Here is a 21,661-nt window from a genome sequence, read left to right as displayed (position 1 = left end):
TCAAACTCATATCTCTGCTTTGGAAACCAGAGATCTACTACTCTGCCGTGGAGAATGTAAGGCATAGATATGGATAAATACATAGAGATGGAAGGGAATAAAGCTAAAAGAGACAAGCAGATAAGCAGATGACTAGATGATAGGTAGGCAAACATTATTAACCAGTCACATACAAACCCATATATATTTACACACATGCAAGCACATACACAACCCCCCACCCCCTGACAAATGCATGGATAAATGGATAGCAAGTAAAAATTTGATCTTGACTGAAAACATTCTGATTATTGCACATTAAGAAACGTGCAATTAAAGTGGGCAGTGAACGGAACTCAGTGGATAGTCCATATACTCTGAAAGTACAAACTAAATCAATGGATTCATACTAGATCAAAAGCTATTTTTTTAGAAGATAACCATTTGCTTATTTATTTATTGATTTATGTGTGTGAATCCATCTGATTCATTGACAACAATTATGAGTTTAACTATGATGGAGCTATGCATTTTAAAGCTTTGTGTAGAAAAATGTTCACAGATTTATCTGATTTGAACCATGTTAATGGGTCACTAGGGTCATAAGTTTAGTCTTGTGTTTTTGACTTAATGACAGATGTGGTTCTAACACTGAGGACAGCTGAAAAATGGCATGGTTTTCATACTTTTTTAAAATTTTTGTAGGCAAATTCAATACATGTGCAATTTACTGAAGAAAGGCAGTTAAGTGAAGGCAGGTGTCTCTTTTTAATGTGACAGTGTTACGTTACCTTTCTTTTGATGTAACGTGCATTTAGGATGGTTAACTTGCTGCTTTATAGTTATGACTGTCAAACGTTCATGTCTTCCAAGACTGGTTTGAATGAAATTGCTACAAAATGTATTAGTGTATTTTCTGAGAAAAAAAATGTCAAATAGAAAACAACTAACTGTAATTACTGTATAACAAATAATAAGGAATCTTTAGATCTATGTAATAACTCAACATTCAGAAAGTATCATTCATATTACAACATATAGTTTCCTTAAAATATAATTATTTAAATATAAACCATATCAGAGCATTTGTAAGTAAAAGAATACTGGAGAAATATGATAAACTGAATGAAAAAAACTATTAGCAACGATGACAGAAAGAAAAGTAGAGTTCCTGTAGGAAAAAAATATTGCCAGTCACTCCATAACAAAAACGTTCAAATATTTAGAGATGCCTAGGTGTTATGACCCCAGGTTTAGAAAAGTTCCAGATACATTAACATCCACTTTGGAAGCAATTATTGAAGCATTAATAGCAGATATGGTGGACATTACAGCAAACTAGTAGACCTCCTAGGGGGTGTTGAGAGCCTGGTATCATAGGTTGTACATATGCACACAGACACATATCCATGCATACATACATATGCATGGATATAACTTTTGGAAAGCTAAGTAACGTAGAACATTTTAAACATTGTTTCAAGTTCCAGAAAGGTAAATGACATATATACTGTAGTGATAATCTGGTTGTTTAATGTAGAAACTTTTCTGCCTTATTTGATTTCCAGTGGAAATTTGGTTTGACAGACCATGGCATTTTTCATTTGAGATAAAAATGTCTTTTAGCTTTTCCAAGTAAAAGTAAGTCTGCTGTAAAATATTAGAATGTTTTGATGGAGCCTTGTCTCACACACACACACACACACACACACACACACACACACACACACACACACACACACACACACACACACACACACACACACACACACACACACATATATATATATATATATGGATTTTCTCTGAATTAGAAATTGTGTAATTAAATAGTTATAATGGATGAAATGCATAAAGCCACCCTTGTTGTCAGCTGTCCTGTACTCTCACTAGTTGTAAGTTCTCTGTCAGAAAATCATGATATAGAAAGCTCTCACTGCTCCTGACTTTGCACACTTCTTCCACATCTACATTAACAATATGGCAACTCTCCTTAAGTGCACTTGACACAGGTGGTGGTGGTGTACATTTCTTTAAAGAAAACTACATTTGATTGAAGATGTGAGTTGGTATGCCTAAAAAAGCTGTCAGGAGATGTCTGCCCCAGGCCACCTAACAGCCTTCTTTCAACACATGAAATAGTATGAAATGCCTGCTCCAACTCATTCACTGAACTAGCTGCATACAGTTTCTAACTCCCAAAATCAGCCTAACAGCAGTGGGTGCTCCCCTGTCTGAATAGTATTTTGGTCTAGTATGATATTTATAAAAAAGCCAGTACACCAACCCTTTGCCAAAAGCAGTCTGCATCCTAGTTGGTATTTCTAGATGCATTCCCAACCCCAAACCTTAACAGTGGTTGTGATGTGGATATCCCTCCACTGCCAAACAATTACTATGTGATGTGTATATCCCACCACTGCCAAATAACTAATATGTGACATCCCTGCACTGGCCCAGTAATCAAGGAGCCTCATTCCTCACCACTGGTAACAGTGAAGGACGTACACATTGGGAGATTGACAAGTACATACACAGTAAATACAATTTCCCTTAAGAGCACACAGAGATCACAGTCAGTCTGGGGCTGGTTTCTCCCTCTTTCTCCAGATCCCCAGTAAGACTCCCCACTGGCACAGTTATAGGGTTAAGATCTCTGCTGACTTGTCAAGCCAAGACCTCCAGCACCCTCTCTGTTCAACCAGTGCTTCGTTGTCCCTGCCCCAGTAGCACACACACACACACACACACACACACACACACACACACACACACACACACACACACACACACACACACACACACACACACACACACACACACACACACACACACACACACACACACACACACACACACACACACACACACACACTTACACACACACACACTTACAAAGGGTGACCAATCCTACTGTGTAATGTTACTAATATCTGAATGGTAAGTGTGACCAAAACTAAGGCTATTTAGGAGTGGCTTGTACAGTGTCACCAAATACATATGCAAGTACTTTAAGAGCTTAAATATGTCTCACAAATATCAGCCACAAAGATAGATTTAAATATATTTAATAATAAATAATAAAGGAACAAGACAATACTCAAACAACACAGTAACTGCAGAGTTCAGAATCACAGGAAATATTTTAAAACAACATTGCAGGACAGTCTCAAATAAATACAGAAAACATCTAAACTAATCTTTACTATATTGCTAGCTATATCTAAGAGTATTTACTGTACTCTAGACCTACTTACAGAGGAACACACAGGCAGAAGTGCTGAATGGATATTTCTAGGTCCAAGACAAGATACAAAATGCCCAGTCTTTCTCTGAGAGAGTTCTTAATTTACTATCAGACATTACTGCTGGGTCAACTTGGATGACGTCACTCTTTGTCACATACCTTCAGTTCCCAGGCTAACAGATAACAACAGAATTTTATCATCTCTGTGTGAGAAGTACATATCTCTCAGATGTGCAGCTTCTAGGAAGCAATAAAACACTTTACATTTTAAACCTAGTAATTAAAATTACTTTCAAGTTAATAGAAAAACTTCTAGCTCTAGACATTGTGTCTGCTTGCTGCACTGAAAGTGAGAGATAACACAATTGGAGAACATTTTGACTCTAACTTATTTTCTTGAAGTTTTGCAAGTTAAATATGTATGTTCCAGCTTCTACTATTAAAGCATACATTTGCACAGGTATATAGTTTATATACATTTCTGTTCTTTTCCAGTAGGGTGCACTGTGGTTACATTCTTGAAGCTCAGTATACAACATACAGTTCTGTATAAATCATAGCAGTATTCACAAATGACATAGAATTATTTACAAAATTCCAGCTAGCTGGGCTGGCAGCATCACAGTGACCATAAGTGGCATCCACCCAAACTCCTTTCCTATCATATCAGTGATCAGCACCAGGATCTACTGTGTCTGGCAGTTTTCCAAAGAGGTTTACGATTATATGCTGCTAGATCTCGATCAATATTGGATATGATTCTCACAACCTTCATTTGCCTAATGTGTGACTCTAAGCAAGTCACATAATCAGAAATTGCTCCAAGGGTGCCTCTGAAAATGGAATGTGTGTCCAATGAGCTTAAGAGATTAACCATTTGTAAAGCTAATATCACACTGTCACTCTACCAAAGAGCAATGTGTGCCATAGCCCCCCCCCCACTCATCTGAGTAGCAATCTATGCCATTGATAACCTCTCGGTCATCACTACACTTTTCCCAGCTTGGCTGCTGCCAAAAGCTTTTCACTGTGTTTAACTATGCTGATCAGGAATAGTTTTCACTCATTCGTGTGGTGACTGGTGTCCCCTTCCTAAGCAGTTACTATCTTATTAACTGTTTGACTATCCTGACAGCTATTGCAATGTTCCATTTACACACTCAACTATCTTGTCATTGTTGGATAGCCAAGATTACACACTCACTGAACCTGTCAGACCTTGGAATGTCCTGCTTACAGTCACCCATCCTGCTACCTATTGGAATATTATATTTACTAACCCATCCTGTTATCTGCTGGAATGTCCCTTTTACACTGAACCATCCTGTCACCACTTGCAGTGTTCCTTTTGCACATATTCTGTTGACTGTTAGAATTTTCAGTTTGCACATTTGCTTATCCTATGAAGTGTTGGTATTCCTTCATTATATACCCAGATATTCTGTCAGTTGTTGGAAAGCTCAGCTTGCACACTCAGTTATCCTGTCAGTGGTATAAAAGGAACATTGCAACTGCTGAGCTGAGAGGATGGTTGAATGTGTAAGAAGAACTCCTGAGCAGCATCACACAGGATCATTGGTAGCTCAGTACTGTCTCTAGCTAGACACCTCCTGTCACCACAGGTAACCCAGGCAGCTTCCCTCTGATAGACCATCAACATTATGGATCAAGGTTCTGCTCTGCTTTTGCTGAATGTTAATGAATCCCTGCTTTTAAGCTTAAGTGAGTTGGTACTACAGAGGTCATTTCTGTACTGATGCTTGTCAGTTTTATTTGCAAAAGACAAAAAAAAACATAAAATGAAAAATGCTTGTGCACATTTGTAAGCTCCATGTTACTTTGGTGAGAGTATAGTAAGGATTTGGTGTTCACCAAGACTGAAGCTAGTGATAAATGTCTACAAATACAGCTGGATATGTATCTGAGAAACTAATATAATGTGAATGGATTCAGTTGCTTCATCTAAATTAGTGACAGGCTTTTGGAAATAAACCAATTTGCAATTAAAGACAACAGATTCATGATAAGCTTTTGGGCCTTTTGGCTAAGATCAAGTGCAGGAAATATTTGAAACAATACACTGTTATGTATCACATCACTTATTTCAACAGCTATTGGCAAAAGCTCAATAGGAAAGGAAAACTCTAACCTTTGTCTAGGGATTGAACCAAAGGCCTGTGTACTCTGGGTGGTTGTCACTGCCACTCGAGCAACAAGGAAGTTAGCAACCTAGTTTCCACCAATAACCATTTTTTCCTTTCAACTGGGAAACCACTCTGAAGGTGATTTTTTAACACATAAACATCCAGTGTAGTACAAACCATGAACCTAGTTTTGTATTATCAGCTCAAAGGAAAACTTTGTTCCTTGCCTGGAGATTGAACCCAGGACACCCTGTGGCCTAGGTTTAATCCCCGACAATGGTTATAGTTTTTCTTCCCCACTGAGTCGTTAATGCAAAACTAGGTACATGGTTTGAACTATTACAAATGTTTACCACTGGTCATCTGATAATAAATAATGCTTGCTATCTTACTTTATCCATCCCTCTGTGTTGTTTTTGTGAACGCATTTCCCTTCAACAGCACAGATTAGCATGCTTTCTTTCTCCTTCACTCTGTGAAGTGTATACCTACCACTGTTTTTCATTTGTCCCATTAGATTAACATAATTGCAATTGTGAGGTTCCATGAGATATTATCAACCTAGTCCAACCTTGCTAAGCTGAATTTTGCAAACATTTTCTTAGAGAATGCCACAAAAGAAAGTGTGCTGTTACTTTCTGAATTATGGCAGATTTGAATATATCTCTTAGGGGTGGGAAGGGCATAGCTGCCTGCATAGACATTGTGGGAAGACTTATCCCACAGAAAAAAAATATATATATATTTTTTCAAAACTGATAATGTAATAATCTGACAGAAATTGACCCATTGCTGTCAATACACATTCTCATAGACAATCCTTATAATAATGAAATCAGTCTTATTCATGTGTTTCTTACTGTATCTTACAATAAAGAACAACAATCTAATGCAGATTAATATATTGTTGTGTATGCAGATTCTCACAAACATACAATTTGTATAATACTTTATTGTATTGTTTATATATATATATATATATATATATATATATATATATTATTTATATTTATATATATATATATATATATATATATATATATATATATATATATATATATATATATTATTATATACTGTAATAAAGACGTTAGCTCTTTTTCCTCTTTTTCAAACCTCCGCATGACCCTGATGGCTCCCCTACTTGCACTCTGTCAGACCCTTTTTCTGTGAGGGCAGGAGCTGGGAATTCCTGAGCTAAGAGAAAGTCTTGCAGTCCATTTGTTCCTTGACAGGAAGCATGAATGACCCATTCATTCTCCCCACAGTGAGAGTTAGATGGCAGGCAGAGGGCCTGTGGAACAGCCTCTGCTTCCCTCTCACCAGATATCTTCTACACTCATGATTGCTGCCTGGGTAGGGGAAATATATGTGAGCTCCTGTGCAGACCTACCTCACCCAGCTCAGGAGTGCTGCATGCTCAAGTAGCTCAGACTTGCCTGGCTTCTTCTGTGGCTGACCACCTCCCCTCTGGTAGCTTATGCCAATGTGGTTGGCCAGAACAGGATAGGCAAGTTGATATCATCAACTCAAGCCTGTGCTTTCCCATACAACTCCTCAACTGTCCATCCTGCTAACTGTGCACATGATACCTCGACTCTAGTCAGAGCTTTTTCTCTATGCTATTGGGCCAGGTTATTTTTTTATGTTGCTGTTAGAACACCCCATAGCACCTACAATGCTGACCCTTTTCTATTCCCATGAGACCTTTCCATTACTGCTCCTGGCTGTATCATCCTATCCATAGTCATAAATACCAGAGAGCATGGTATTTAAAAAAATGGAAAATACAATACACAGATCAAATTGTAATGCATTACTTTGTCCTCAGAAGTAAAATTATGTAGAATGACCCACACAGATAAATAGTGAACTATATGAGTAGCTATGAGATACTGATAATACTAATATTGACAGGTGCAATGGCCAGGTACTGCAAACAGTGAAGAGAGGTCTTTGGTGTATGACACCAGGACTGATAGGTGGAAAACTGCATCAAAGAGAAGCCCAGAAGTTGATAGTGGTCAACGATTTTGAAGCCACACACTATAAATATTTCATCTGATTTGGAATAGGGCAACAATGCTAAAGACTTTAGATTAGGGCACTACTTGAGACTTAAGGGGGGTATTCGGGAAAGTGTAACATTTATGTAAAGTAGTAATTAACATGTGCAAGTGTTTTTTTTTTAATCTAATTTTACAAAATGTGGCCAGAAATGCATTACAAATACATGTTTTTGAAATGCACATCTCTCCACTATAGCTACATTTCTGGATGCAGGGATACAGCAGGTGGTGAGGGGAACCAAACATATATTAAGGGACTCTTGGCATTGTTTAGAATGTCTGGGTGCCACCAAAGATCTTGTCGACTTCTCTTTTCTTCCCATAGATATGGTGAACTTATTTACAGTTATTCCTCATGATGAATGTTTGACATATTTTGGTGAAAGTCTCCTCAAAAGCAAAATGATTAATGGGGCTAAAATTAACATCTTGGTAGATCTAATGGAAATTGTACTCAAAAACAACTTTTTAAGTTTTGAGGGAGAGTTGTTCCACCAAATTTCGGGGGTAGCTATGGGGGTGAAGTGTGCCCCTGGTTTTGCTAACCTAGTGCTCTTACATTGGGAGGAACTATTTATTTTTGATTCTACCTTCATGGAAAAAATAGGTTCAATTGATTTTTGGATGATTTTTTGATCTTATGCAAAGGCAATGAAGAAGAGGCTAGATTATTTGTTGAATATCTTAACACCACCACCCCTTTTTTAAATTTACCTGCCATTGGAATTGTTTGACTTTTTGGATATTCACTTCACTAAAACCGAGGCAGGGTTACAGAGTAACATCCATAGGAAGGAAACCTATTCTAATTCCCTCTTACAACAGCTGCCACCCATTTCACCAAAGAAAAAGTATTATAAAGGGAAAATGGTGAGATTGTCATGCCTGGTCAGTGACAACAAGATATTTCAAGAGGAGTTATACACCTTGATTGGTATGTTTTTGGAAAGAAGTTACCCCTTAAAATTGCTACTGAAGGTGCGTCAGGTGGTGACAAACAAGAGAAATACGTCCTTTCCCCGTATATTGTGGGGAGGGGGTTGTTTTTTGCAGAAGGAACTGCAGGTTAAAAAAAAGATGCATTTATATTAAGATACAACCATCAGGCACCCATGTTAGTGGATGTGATCAATAGATCTTGGTACACAAGTTTTGATGAGGAGATGATAGAAAAACTGGGGCGGGTGCCCAGATTGGTGTTCAGTATATTAAGAATGTTTTTGAAGGGCCAGTCATTAGGAGACAGAACTCAACCATGTACAAATGTGGGGCATGTAAATATTGTAAAGATATTAAAGACAGACCGTACGTTTTAGTAAACCGGTATGATAGGTCTTTATCATGCCCAGGTAGATGTAGTTGTAATATGTCCATGCTGGTTTATCTAGCAACTTGTAGCAGCTGTCAAGGATTCTATGTGGGCAAAACAGTACGCAGGCTCAGGGACAGAATAGTTGAACATCTTAGAGCCATTAAAATGAAAAACATACATAATGCCCTGTTTGCTCATAGTACTACTTGCTCCAACTTTAAGAAATTTATTTTTTACGTTATTGATCAGGTCATCCTGAGTGAAAGGGGTGGGGGCGATAGACTTAGAATGGAAAGCAGGGAATACAAGTGGCAGGTTAGGCTTAATGCCACAAGCTTTCCAGGCATGAATGATAAAATATCTTTTATGCCAGTTCTGAAGCAAAGAGCTGTAGAAATCTAGGTGCTTTTTTCTGCATAAATTTTCAGTTGATCCATATTTCTTTTTGAATTGAATTTTGTATATAGATTTTTATAACTGAGGTGTTTTTATTCACCATTATTATATAGCATTTTGTATCATACATGTATTGGTATGTATTAGTATTTAAAAGATTTATTTTAGTAGAAATTGAATTTTTCTTGACAAGTTTACACTGTCTTAGTTGTTTATATTTACATTTATATTTTTCTTACAGTTTTATGTATGAAATGATGGACCAAAGGTTGTAGAAATAACAACCATTACAATTAAGTATGATTAATCCGCGGTGGTGCAGTGGTAGTGTTGTTGCCTCGCAGCAAAAGTTTTTCCTGTTCGATTCTCGGCTGGAGTGCGGGGAGTGCCTTCTGTGTGGAGTCTGCATGTCCACCCCATGGTTGGATGGGCATTCGAAAGACATGCGTAAATGGGTGTGCCTTCGTTGAAGGTTGGACATCGAGCTGGCACCTCGGCGTTTGTGAAAATCTGCTGCCAATCATTAGAGGACCGGAGTTCCACTGTGGCAACCCCTAACCGGGAAAAGCCAAAAGACAAACAACAACAACAATTAAGTATGATTATTTATTTATCTGTGATTCATGGTGATTGGTCAACAAATTTAAGATGTAGTTACTTAAAGGTGTGTGCTTAGAGCTCTCATTAACTCTGATGATGCCAATGTGATTTGGGAAAATGTTTAGTTGCTGAGAGATTCTTTCTGTTTTTGTTTTTTTTCTGTCATTAAAAGTTGAGTTTTTAGTCAATTTTTGGCTTTTTTGTTTGTATTGTAACTGAATTAAATATGCATGTTTTAACAGAGGATACTGGAAGAGAAGAGGTTAATCTCAGTCCCAGCTAACATTTAAAAATAGTTGGAATTAAATTAGACCATAAAGATTGTGTCTTACAGTTTTGATTGTGTCTTACAGTTCTGGTTGCAGCCACAGACAAAATATCTGGAAACCAAGTATTAGGTAGCCTTCTTTATTGTCTCTAGCAAGGAGATAATTGCTGCTGTGGAAGGGAAAATGTTTGAAATTGTTTTATAACTTCCAAAATCTGCAGGAAAGCTCTATCAGTGTGAAAATCCTGGCAGCTATCCCAGAAGTAATATTTAGATATTATATTGAGAAGTCTCTCAGTTAGACTGAGCAGTCTGTTTCTTGGAACCTGAAATAGAAGGATCCCTCACCTACTTCATCTTGTATTGCTCTAGTAAGTGAACCAGGGAATAGTGACTCTTAAGATTATTCAGGAGAATATAGTGAGATTAGTTAAGTACTGTTTTTCTGTATCTGTGTAAATATATTTGTCTGTGTTGTTTTGATATTTCCTGTGGTTGAAAATCTGGTTTTTAATGTAAATATATATTTCATATTTTCATGTTATTTTATTAGTTATTATTAAATTTATTTAAACTTCTCACTGTGAATGGCTATTTTAGAAAATATTTAAATTTTGAGACTATTTGCATATACTTATTTGGTAATAACTTTGGCCACTCCTGAAATCCTTGCTGTTCGGTCAACATTACCATTTGTATTAATATTAATTTCACCCAGTATAATTAGATACCCTTTTAACAGCCTTATAGTACCTTAACTGACTTGTGGCAGTGAATCTACCTTATAATTTGGGCAAAGTTGGTAGAGCGGGTAATCTGTGTCAGCCTTTCTCGGGTGTGTGTAAGAGTGTGAAAATTAAATCTCAAAGAGTGTGAGTGTCATCTAGTTGGAGAAGGGACAGAAAGCACTAGTTTCACAGAGAGGGTGTTGCAGGACTTGCCTTGGACACTTGTCTGAGGACTTAACCCTATAGCTCTGCTGGTGGGGAGTCTTATTGGGGACCTGGAGGGAGACAAATAGAGAGACCCGGACTCTGGGCTGAGTGCGTTCCCTGTGTGCTCTTTTTTTTTCCAAACATCTTTATTAAATTTTCACATGTGAAAAAGGCAATCTTACATTTATATAAAAGAAGAACATACAAAATGATACCACTTTAATTGCAAACAGTTTACATCACAGACACCATTGAAACAACTGTAGTTGCAAACATTATACATCACTTATAAACCGTCCAGTTATTGTCAGTTAAGCATTATATGGACCATTCAAATCCTGCCTCTTAAACCTCATTCCTGCTCTGCATATATTGTTCCCACAATTCCCATTTTTTTCTATGTAGTTTGCTCCTTCCCTTTTCTAAAGATCCCAATTCCAGTTGTTTTATCTCTGTTACTATATTAATTACTTCTAGTAAAGTTGGTTTAGACTTTGATTTCCATTTTATAGTAATTGCTTTTTTGGCAGCCACCCTAATTAGACTCAGCAAGGCTTTACTATGTCTAGGTAATTCCGGTTCTGTAGCATAACTCAAAAAAATTATCTCCCCTGTCAGTCTAGTCTACTTACCAAGCATCTCCGAAAGAATAGTCTGCAGAGAATCCCTAAAGTCTGCCAGCTCATTACACTCCCATAAAATATGTTCCCAGCTACATCTTTCTTGCCTGTCATACCTCCAACATTTGCTATCCACCCGAGGATAAATTCTTTGGATTCTATTTGGGATATAAAAATACTTATGTAAACACTTCCACGCAAAGATCCTAAATCATCTAGACTTTTTTGCATATTTGGGAGACATACATATACCCCACCCAATTGTCTCTTTGTGAATTGCTTTCCAGTCTCTCTTCCCAATCCTTTCTAAGCTCCTCTGATTGATTCTTATAATTATTATGCAGTATTTTATATGCCTTACTAATTATTCCTTTTTTAATGGCACCATCTATTCTAGATTCTATTAACAACTCTTCCAGTGCTGGTCTTTCATTTAGGAGCCCCCTATTTCTTTCTCTTTGCCTATACTCTGATATCAATCCTTTATAGGGATGGTCATTTCTAAGCTGCAGTCCAAATAATTTCTTGGCCTCTTCCTATTGTATTACCTTTCCCTTTCTAGTTATTTGCTCCCAATACCTTGGTTCCTTTGCCAGTGGCCACGGTGGTGCAGTGGTTAGCATTGCCACCTCACAGCAAGAGGTTCTCCGGTTCAATCCACGGCTGGGGTGCCTTCTGTGCGGAGTCTGCATGTCCTTCCTGTGGTTGCGTGGGTTTTCTCTGGGTACTCCGGTTTCCTCCCACATCCCAAAAGACATGCTATAGGTTTATTGGACACTCTAAATTGGCCCTAGGCATGAGTGTGTGTGCGTGTGTGTGTGCCTTCTGTGGAAGGTTGGGCACCAGGATGGCAACTCGACACCGTAAAACTCCACTGCCAATCATGAGCAGACAGGTGATCCACTGTGGTGACCCCTAACCGGAAAAAAGCCAAAAGAAGAAGACCTTGGTTCCTTTGCCAGTTTTCTCCAATAAATTCCAGCCCCCTCTTGCCTATTATTTGTATCTCTGACCACAGTCATCCCTGTTGGCAAAATCTCTTTTCTCTATTCTCGTGCTGGTTTGGTTCTTAGAATACTCCCTACTATTTTATGAATATAATACTCTGTATGATTTTGGGTATTCTCCTTAAGAGTCTGCATCCAAAATCCCAGTCTCTCCTTATTTCTTGAGCTTCCTCCATGTGTCAGCATCATTCCTTTCCAATTTGAATTATAATTTTCTGTGATTCATGGTGATTGGTCAACAAATTTAAGATGTAGTTACTTAAAGGTGTGTGCTTAGAGCTCTCATTAACTCTGATGATGCCAATGTGATTTGGCGAAAGTGCTTAGTTGCTGAGAGATTCTGTTTTTGTTTTTTTACTGTCATTAAAAGTGGAGTTTTTAGTCCATTTTTGGCTTTTTTATTTGTATTGTAACTGAATTAAATGTGCATGTTTTAACAGAGGATAATGGAAGAGAAGAGGTTAATCTCAGTCCCAGCTAACATTTAAAAATAGTTGAAATTAAATTAGACCATAAAGATTCTGTCTTACAGTTTTGATTTTGTCTTACAGTTCTGGTTGCAGCCACAGACAAAATATCTGGGAAACCAAGTATTAGGTAGCCTTCTTTATTGTCTCTAGCAAGGAGATAATTGCTGCTTTGGAAGGGTAAATGTTTGAAATTGTTTTATAACTTCCAGAAGCTGCAGGAAAGCTCTATCAGTGTGAAAATCCTGGCAGCTTCTAGTGTTGGTGATAGTGTGGGAAATAGAGTCAAATGACCAGATGTGATGTCATTCTGTAAGCTATCCCAGAAGTAATATTTAGATATTATATTGAGAAGTCTCTCAGTTAGACTGAGCAGTCTGTTTCTTGGAACCTGAAAAAGAAGGATCCCTCATCTACTTCATCTTGTATTGCTCTAGTAAGTGAACCAGGGAATAGTGACTCTTAAGATTATTCAGAAGAATATAGTGAGATTAGTTAAGTACTGTTTTTCTCTATCTGTGTGAATATATTTGTCTGTGTTGTTTTGATATTTCCTGTGGTTGAAAATCTGGTTTTTACTGTAAATATATATTTCATATTTCATGTTATTTTATTAGTTAATATTAAATGTATTAAACTTCTCACTGTGGCTGGCTATTTTAGAAAATATTTAAGTTTTGAGACTATTTGCATATACTTATTTGGTGATAACTCTGGCCACTCCTGAAACCCTTGCTGTTTGGTCAACATTACCATTTGTATTAATATTAATTTCACCCAGTATAATTGGATACCCTTTTAACAGCCTTATAGTACCTTAACTGACTTGTGGCAGTGAATCTACCTTATAATTTGGGCAAAGTTGGTAGAGCAGGTGATCTGTGTCAGCCTTTCTCGGGTGTGTGTGAAAATTAAATCTCAAAGAGTGCGAGTGTCATCTAGTTGGAGAAGAGACAGAAAGCACTAGTTTCACAGAGAGGGTGCTGCAGGACTTGGCTTGGGCACTTGTCTGAGGACTTAACCCTATATCTGTGCCGGTAGGGAGTATTATTGGGGACCTGGAGGGAGACAAATAGAGAGACCCAGACCCTGGGCTGAGTGTGTTCCCTGTGTGCTCTTTTTTTTCCAAACATCTTTATTAAATTTTCACATATGACAAAGGCAATCTTACATTTATATAAATGAAGAACATACAAAATGATACCACTTTAATTGCAAACAGTTTACATCACAGACACCATTGAAACAACTGTAGTTGCAAACATTAAACATCACTTATAAACCGTCCAGTTATTGTCAGTTAAGCATTATATGGACCATTCAAATCCTGCCTCTTAAACCTCATTCCTACTCTGCATATATTGTTCCCACAATTCCCATTTGTTTCTATGTAGTTTGCCCCTTCCCTTTTCTAAAGATCCCAATTCCAGTTGTTTTATCTCTGTTACTATATTCATTACTTCTAGTAAAGTTGGTTTAGACTTTGATTTCCATTTTATAGTAATTGCTTTTTTGGCAGCCACCATAATTAGACTCAGCAAGGCTTTACTATGTCTAGGTAATTCCGGTTCTGTAGCATAACTCAAAAAAATGATCTCCCCTGTCAGTCTAGTTTGCTCACTAAGCATCTCCGAAAGAGCGGTCTGCAGAGAACCCCTATAGTCTGCCAGCTCATTACACTCCCAAAAAATATGTTCCCATCTACATCTTTCTTGCCTGTCATACCTCCAACATTTGCTATCCACCCGAGGATAAATTCTTTGGATTCTACTTGAGATATAAAAATACTTATGTAAACACTTCCACGCAAAGATCCTAAATCATATAGACTTTTTTGCATATTTGGGAGATATACATATACCTCCCCATTGTCTCTTTGTGAATTACTTATCCAGTCTCTCTTCCCAATCCTTTCTAAGCTCCTCTGATTGATTCTTATAATTATTATGCAGTTTTTTTATATGCCTTACTATTTATTCCTTTTTTAATGGCACCATCTATTCTAGATTCTATTAACAACTCTTCCAGTGCTGGTCTTTCATTTAGGAGCCCCCTATTTCTTTCTCTTTGCCTATACTCTGATATCAATCCTTGATAGGGATTGTAATCTCTAACCTGCAGTCCAAATAATTTCTTGGCCTCTTCCTATTCTATTACCTTTCCCTTTCTAGTTATTTGCTCCCAATACCTTGGTTCCTTTGCCAGTGGCCACGGTGGTGCAGTGGTTAGCATTGCCACCTCACAGCAAGAGGTTCTCCGGTTCGATCCACGGCTGGGGTGCCTTCTGTGCAGAGTCTGCATGTCCTTCCTGTGGTCGCGTGTGTTTTCTCTGGGTACTCCGGTTTCTTCCCACATTCCAAAAAGACATGCTGTAGGTTTATTGGACACTCTAAATTGGCCCTAGGCATGTGTGTGCCTTCTGTGGAAGGTTGGGCACCAGGATGGCAACTCAACACCGTAAAACTCCACTGCCAATCATGAGCGGACAGGTGATCCACTGTGGCGACCCCTAACCGGGAAAAAGCCGAAAGAAGAAGAAGACCTTGGTTTCTTTGCCAGTTTTCTCCAATAAATTCCAGCCCCCTCTTGCCTATTATTTGTATCTCTGACCACAGTCATCCCTGTTGGCAAAATCTCTTTTCTCCATTCTCGTGCTGGTTTGGTTCTTAGAATGCTCCCTACTATTTTATGAATATAACACTGTGTATGATTTTGGTTGTTCTCCTTAAGAGTCTGCATCCAAAATCCCAGTCTCTCCTTATTTCTTGAGCTTCCTCCATGTGTCAGCATCATTCCTTTCCAATTTGAATTATAATTTTCTGCTTGTGCTATATATAAGAGCCTTAACTGTTGCTCTAAAATACCCCCTCAACTTAGGTAATCCTAGTCCTCTTAGTTCTGTTGGTAGAATCAGCTTATCCAACTTGATCCTTGCTATCTTCTCTTCCCAGATAAAATCTTTCAACTCTTTTTTAATTGCTATCTACAACTTCTCCTCAGGTCAATAAAGGTATGCCTGACCTGTGTATAAGACTAAAGGGACTAAAAACATTTTAATGGCTTGTATCTTAGTATCCATATCCATATAACAAAACTTCCAGTTTCTCAATTTTGTATTATCTTCTGTTTAGTCTCTTCCCACATATCCTTAGCTGCCACCACAGAGTCATCTGAAATCCATACTCCTAAATACTTCATTTTATCATGTCCTCATGAATATGATATTGTTGGACCAATTCGTGGGTGTATAGATAATTTACTGCTATTGCCTTTGTTTTAGCTTCATTCATTTTGTATCCCGAAAAGATTTGAAACTGTCTTAAAATGTTCGACAACACTGTAATATCCCTTTCTGGTTTTGTCAAGTATAAAATAATATCATCTGCAAACAGAGGCAGCTTTTCCTGACTAGCATACCAATTATATCCTTGGATTTTTGAGTCCCTTATTTCCTTTGTCAGTGGTTCTAAATATAATGCAGACAACAAAGGGGAAAGCCGACAACCCTGTCTGGTTCCTCTACTCAAACAGAAATTATCAGAGAAGACCCCATTTTCCCTGTGTGCTCTTAAGAAAAATTGTGTTTGATACAGGGAGGTCTTCATCTGGAAATACTGAGTGTATCCATTTATATTCCAAGTCCCTCTCCATTGTCAGTGGTGAGGATTCAGGCTCCTTAATTTCTGGCCCAGAGTGAGGATGGCACACACACTAAAACCAGTACATCTATCCCCTTACCTAACCCTAAAATGCACACATTCACACATAAATGTAGGAGTGATTAGTGATCACTGAGAAAATCATTTACATTGGTGTTATCTAGTGATTGTGCATACATATGTATTTTAATTTTGAAGTACCGAAGCAGTAGGTATATGTTGTTGGTTGAACATACATGTGTCTTTGGCTCCCTATTGAAATGTCAGCACTTGAAATATCGAATGCCTACAAGCCAAACAAAAAAAGACTGAAAACCCAGAAAAACAGTGGATCTCGAAGTTCGCTGTTCTTTAAACTTTGTTTTTTCAGGGGGGCAAGCCCCCTTGCACCCCCCCACACTTACATATACCAACTCTAACCTCAGAGAAATGGCTATTTCATACTTGGTATATGCAAGTCCCTTTTCAGCCATTCAGTCTCCGTCTGTCAGAACTCTCTCTAGTGGGTCTCAACATTTCAAATAGTTACTGTTTCTTTACTTGAAGATTTCTGAGTGTTGCTGATGAATGAAAAGTAACAGTATTATCAATACAAGGCAGCGTTAGTGGCCAGGGGAAGGATTAATCTGTTAACAAACTGATTGCTTTACTGTTGTGAATGTATGTATGATAGTGCAGACATTACTGTAACCTAACTTTACTTGGCTGGGCTGAGGTGTTGCATGTATATATAATTATTGGGTTTGTGTTACCTAACTTTTTTATAGGAAGATGGCAGGCACAATTGGTCAGTGATGTGTAGTTTGACTGATAGCATCAACATTTTCTGTGTATGACTGATGTATTTTTTTCATGTGCAGTAAAGATGCAAAACAAGGGATCACTGCAGATGAAGAGAATTGCAGCCTCATGGCAGCCCTTAAGACATAAGGAAATGTCTGTTTGGTAAATGGGGGCCCAAACAAGCTGAGATGACTGAGTGCAGTGGGTGGCAGAAACTGCACAATAACATAATGCAAGAAGAAAACAAATAATATATTAGGATGTACTAGAAGCAAGATGAGGCAGAATGCAGTTACCCTTATCAATAGAAGGGGGCTCCAATAATTACCCCTTGAACACCAGATGAGGAATACCCCTCTCCATCCATAGGATAGCTACAAAACAGAAGACAATGGGACTAGGATAATCAGAGATGGTATGGATACTGACTTTTACCAATGTCTGGTTATGAAGATTGGTTTAAAATCAATAGCATATTTATAGAGAACCGAATGCCGACATGGAATGATTACATTAAACACGTGACAATCATATCTCTCAACTGTACAGATTTTTGCCTCATATTTGTGGTCCGTTTTTCATGAAATTGTGGTTTTCTGACAAATTAGTGCAAATCAGTAAAGAGTGAAGTTAGAAAATGACAGACATTTGAGTTTCAGACTTCATATTCTTCAGAAAATTTACGCTAATGCAAAACCTGTTATTCTATCAACTTTCTAAGTTTGTAAAATATTTAAAAATTGTCCATATTTTTTGAGTTCTGTCCCACTTTTATTTATGGCTTTGTCCAGATTTCTTGCTCTAAGATGTTGAGAGGTATGATGACAATTACTATTAATAGGTGAACCTTCCACATCTAAACAGAACGAGAGTGAAGGCAGTGTGCATGTTTAGTGTCCCTCACTTCTCCTTGATAAGCATACAGTAGTGCATGTTATATTTCTTTATTAATAATGTTTTCAAATAATTTTTACAGGGTCAGCAGCAGAAATGAACAGTTCCACTATACCAATAAATTTGGAGGGGATGAACAGCTGGATAACCACTGAAGATAATGATTATAACATAGTTATATTCATGAAGCAGTCTGAGGAAAGTGACATACAGTTCCCAAATTTAATGGCAGGATCTCACACCCCACAACATGTTAGTAACTCTGCAGGAAGTGACAGTGCATCACAACGTGAAGCACATGATGACATTACACATACTTGTAGAGGGAGAAGATGCCTGCACTTCTACACCAGTATCTCCAAACATCTGCACCTCTATACCAGTATCTCCAAACCCACCACCTCTATACCAGTATCTCCAAACCCCTGTACCTCTACACTAGTATCTCCAAACCCTGCACTCTACACCAGTATCTGCAAACCCCTGCACCTCTACACCAGTATCTCCAAACCCATGCACCTCTACACCAGTATCTTCAAACCCCTCCACCTCTATACCAGTAACTCCAAACCCTGCACCTCTATACCAGTAACTCCAGTCTCATGCACCTCTACACCAGTATCTCCAATCTCATGCACCTCTACACCAGTATCTCCAAACCCATGCACCTCTACACCAGTATCTCCAAACCCTGCACCTGTATACCATTAGCTCCAAACCCATGCACCTCCACACCACTATCTCCAACCATCTGCACCTCTACACCAGTATCTCCAAACCCATGCACCTCTACACCAGTATCTCCAAACCCATGCTCTTCTAAACCAGTAACTCTGAAACCTTGCACCTCTATGCCACTAACTCCAAACCCATGCAACTCTATACCAGTATCTCCAAACCCAGACAAACATTTTCATGATGATGGCAGACATTCAGAGGTAAGTGTTCACAGTGACATCTTTACAAAGGGGAACAAGGTGCAGGAATTTGTTATAGCTACCCCAGAAACACATTAATTATTGGCTGCCCAGCATCAAATGTGCTGTGACATTGTTTGGGCTCAGAGCACTGCCACAGAAAGTCAGCTGGAAATGGTCAGAGTATTCTAGGGTATGCATGAGGATTCCAACACTACACAGAAATGGCAGACAGCAGGGACAATGCCATAATCACACTGATGTGCAATATGGTGGCACACCAAGTATCAATGGCCACCTCCATTCATACACTAGTTAGGACTTACCAGACTTGAGCAGGAGTCAGTCTTAGAAGGGGAAGAGGATGGGTACTGTCTGGTCATGTAGCAGCAGATCACATGACACTACGTGTTTCTCAAGAAAGTAATGTAATTAGTTGGGGAGAACAAGCACAATAGATTTCATGCAGGCCACATCAGCGTTCAACTACACCTAGCAGAACCTCACACTTGACACCTGACCAACCCATCATCCAGCTCTCATAACAGCTCCTCTTCAAAATCGCTTGCACTGCAACCTAGCTTACCTTTAGGAGATGTGCATGATACATTTGATTTGAGCTGCTGTGATTAAAATGTTACATTTCTGTTAATACAATTTGACCTTCACAAACACAGGTGAACATTTAACTGAGAAGGGAATAAGGTATTAATAAAACAAAGGGGTATTGCTTACAACACTTTTGAACTGCATGCATTTCATTCCCTTAATGGTACTACTTAAAACCTCATGGAACTGTGGAAAGAAATCTGTAGATCGTAACATCTGATTGCAGAAAATAACTCCATTAATAGTCTATGCATTACCATTGTTATAGTTGGCAGTTACCTACAATGTAGAAGTAGTAATACACAAGTTTTCATGATAATACAGTAATGAGAACATTATTAAAATACGTATGCTGCCATATAAACAAAAACTGCTGCCCATTCATCCTTACCATTGCACAAATGATGATATTATTTTGTCTCTGAGGCCAGAAATTATTATGCGTGACAAAACATAGCCAGATATGCAGTACCTCAACAGACAATAATCTGACAAAAGATTGCATAATGTAAAAAACAGTATAATAGTTTTTCATTCAGTTGCAAGGGATGAGCTCATTAAATAATGAAGTATCACTTCTTACTAATTGTATCACTTCAGGATATTCAGTGCATGCATGCATACTAAGGTACACCACCTGACTAGACTTTATTGTGCAAAACGGTTAAATATGTGATTATTCATTATTTGATCCTGAAAAGGAGTCAGTGAGCACTCAATCATGGCATTTGCCAACAATAATAGGAATACCTGTTCTAAAATAAACAATTAATTATTTTAAGATAAGAAGGAATGTCTGAAGGACAGTGACAGTAGTCCATGCACACAAACATCACTGCGTGCATCAGTTATACTCTATGTGTTTTTACAAGAAAGGAAACACTAACCTGAATGTCATGGTCCATAGTTCTGGACTAGATGTCGCCTATTGTCCAGAACTATGGACCATGATGCCACCACTTTACCTGAGCAGCCAAATGCCATTTATGCCATGCATGAGCCTGCCTCATGGAGCCCCTTATAACTGCTGCTGGCTGATCTTCATAGTATGACTGGAGCTGAGAGCTGCGGTGGCAGCATGGGTCACTTCACCACCAGACCAGCACACGGTCATGTTGTGCAGAATGCAACATGCAGTAAACATCCTGCATGCAGTAGCTGGTCTTACTGAAGGGCACCTGCAAACTCATTCAGGCACCTAAAACTACTCTTCAGAAGGCTGAAGACCCTTTTTACGACAATATGGGTCTAGGACAGGGATGTGTTGTAGGTGTCTTCTGCATCTCCACTTGGGGGGGAACAAAACAAAGGAAAAGTAGTTTAGTATTCATCAATACCTTTTACCATGAATAACTACTTAAATACAATATAAAAAAAATAAATGAAGAAAAGACCACTGGGCATCCTGCCATGTAGGAAGTTAAAGTAGAGTGAGCCAGTGTGCCAGATATGGGAATTGTGTGCACTGCTAGGATGCCGGGTGGAGGTGTTGATGATGCACCCCCATGCATCACACACTGCCTGGCAGTCGATGGAATGGTAGCCCTTCTTTTTGTTGTCCCACCTGTGTACCAGATAGGGGTCTATCACATTAAGTACTTCATGAAAATGTGCCACTCCATAAAAGGCACGAATAGTCTTGGCTCAGTCCTGAGGTGACATTGGGAAATAGATGCATGAATCCATACATGCTGGGACTACATCCAGGAATTGCTGCAGTATCCTCAAGGCAGAAGCCTGTGAAATCCCCAGCAT

The sequence above is a fragment of the Protopterus annectens genome, chromosome 2.part0 (genome assembly GCF_019279795.1).
Source record: "Protopterus annectens isolate FY-2018-M chromosome 2.part0, PAN1.0, whole genome shotgun sequence".
Classification (NCBI taxonomy): Eukaryota; Metazoa; Chordata; order Ceratodontiformes; family Protopteridae; genus Protopterus; species Protopterus annectens.
This window is presented reverse-complemented; position numbering follows the sequence as displayed.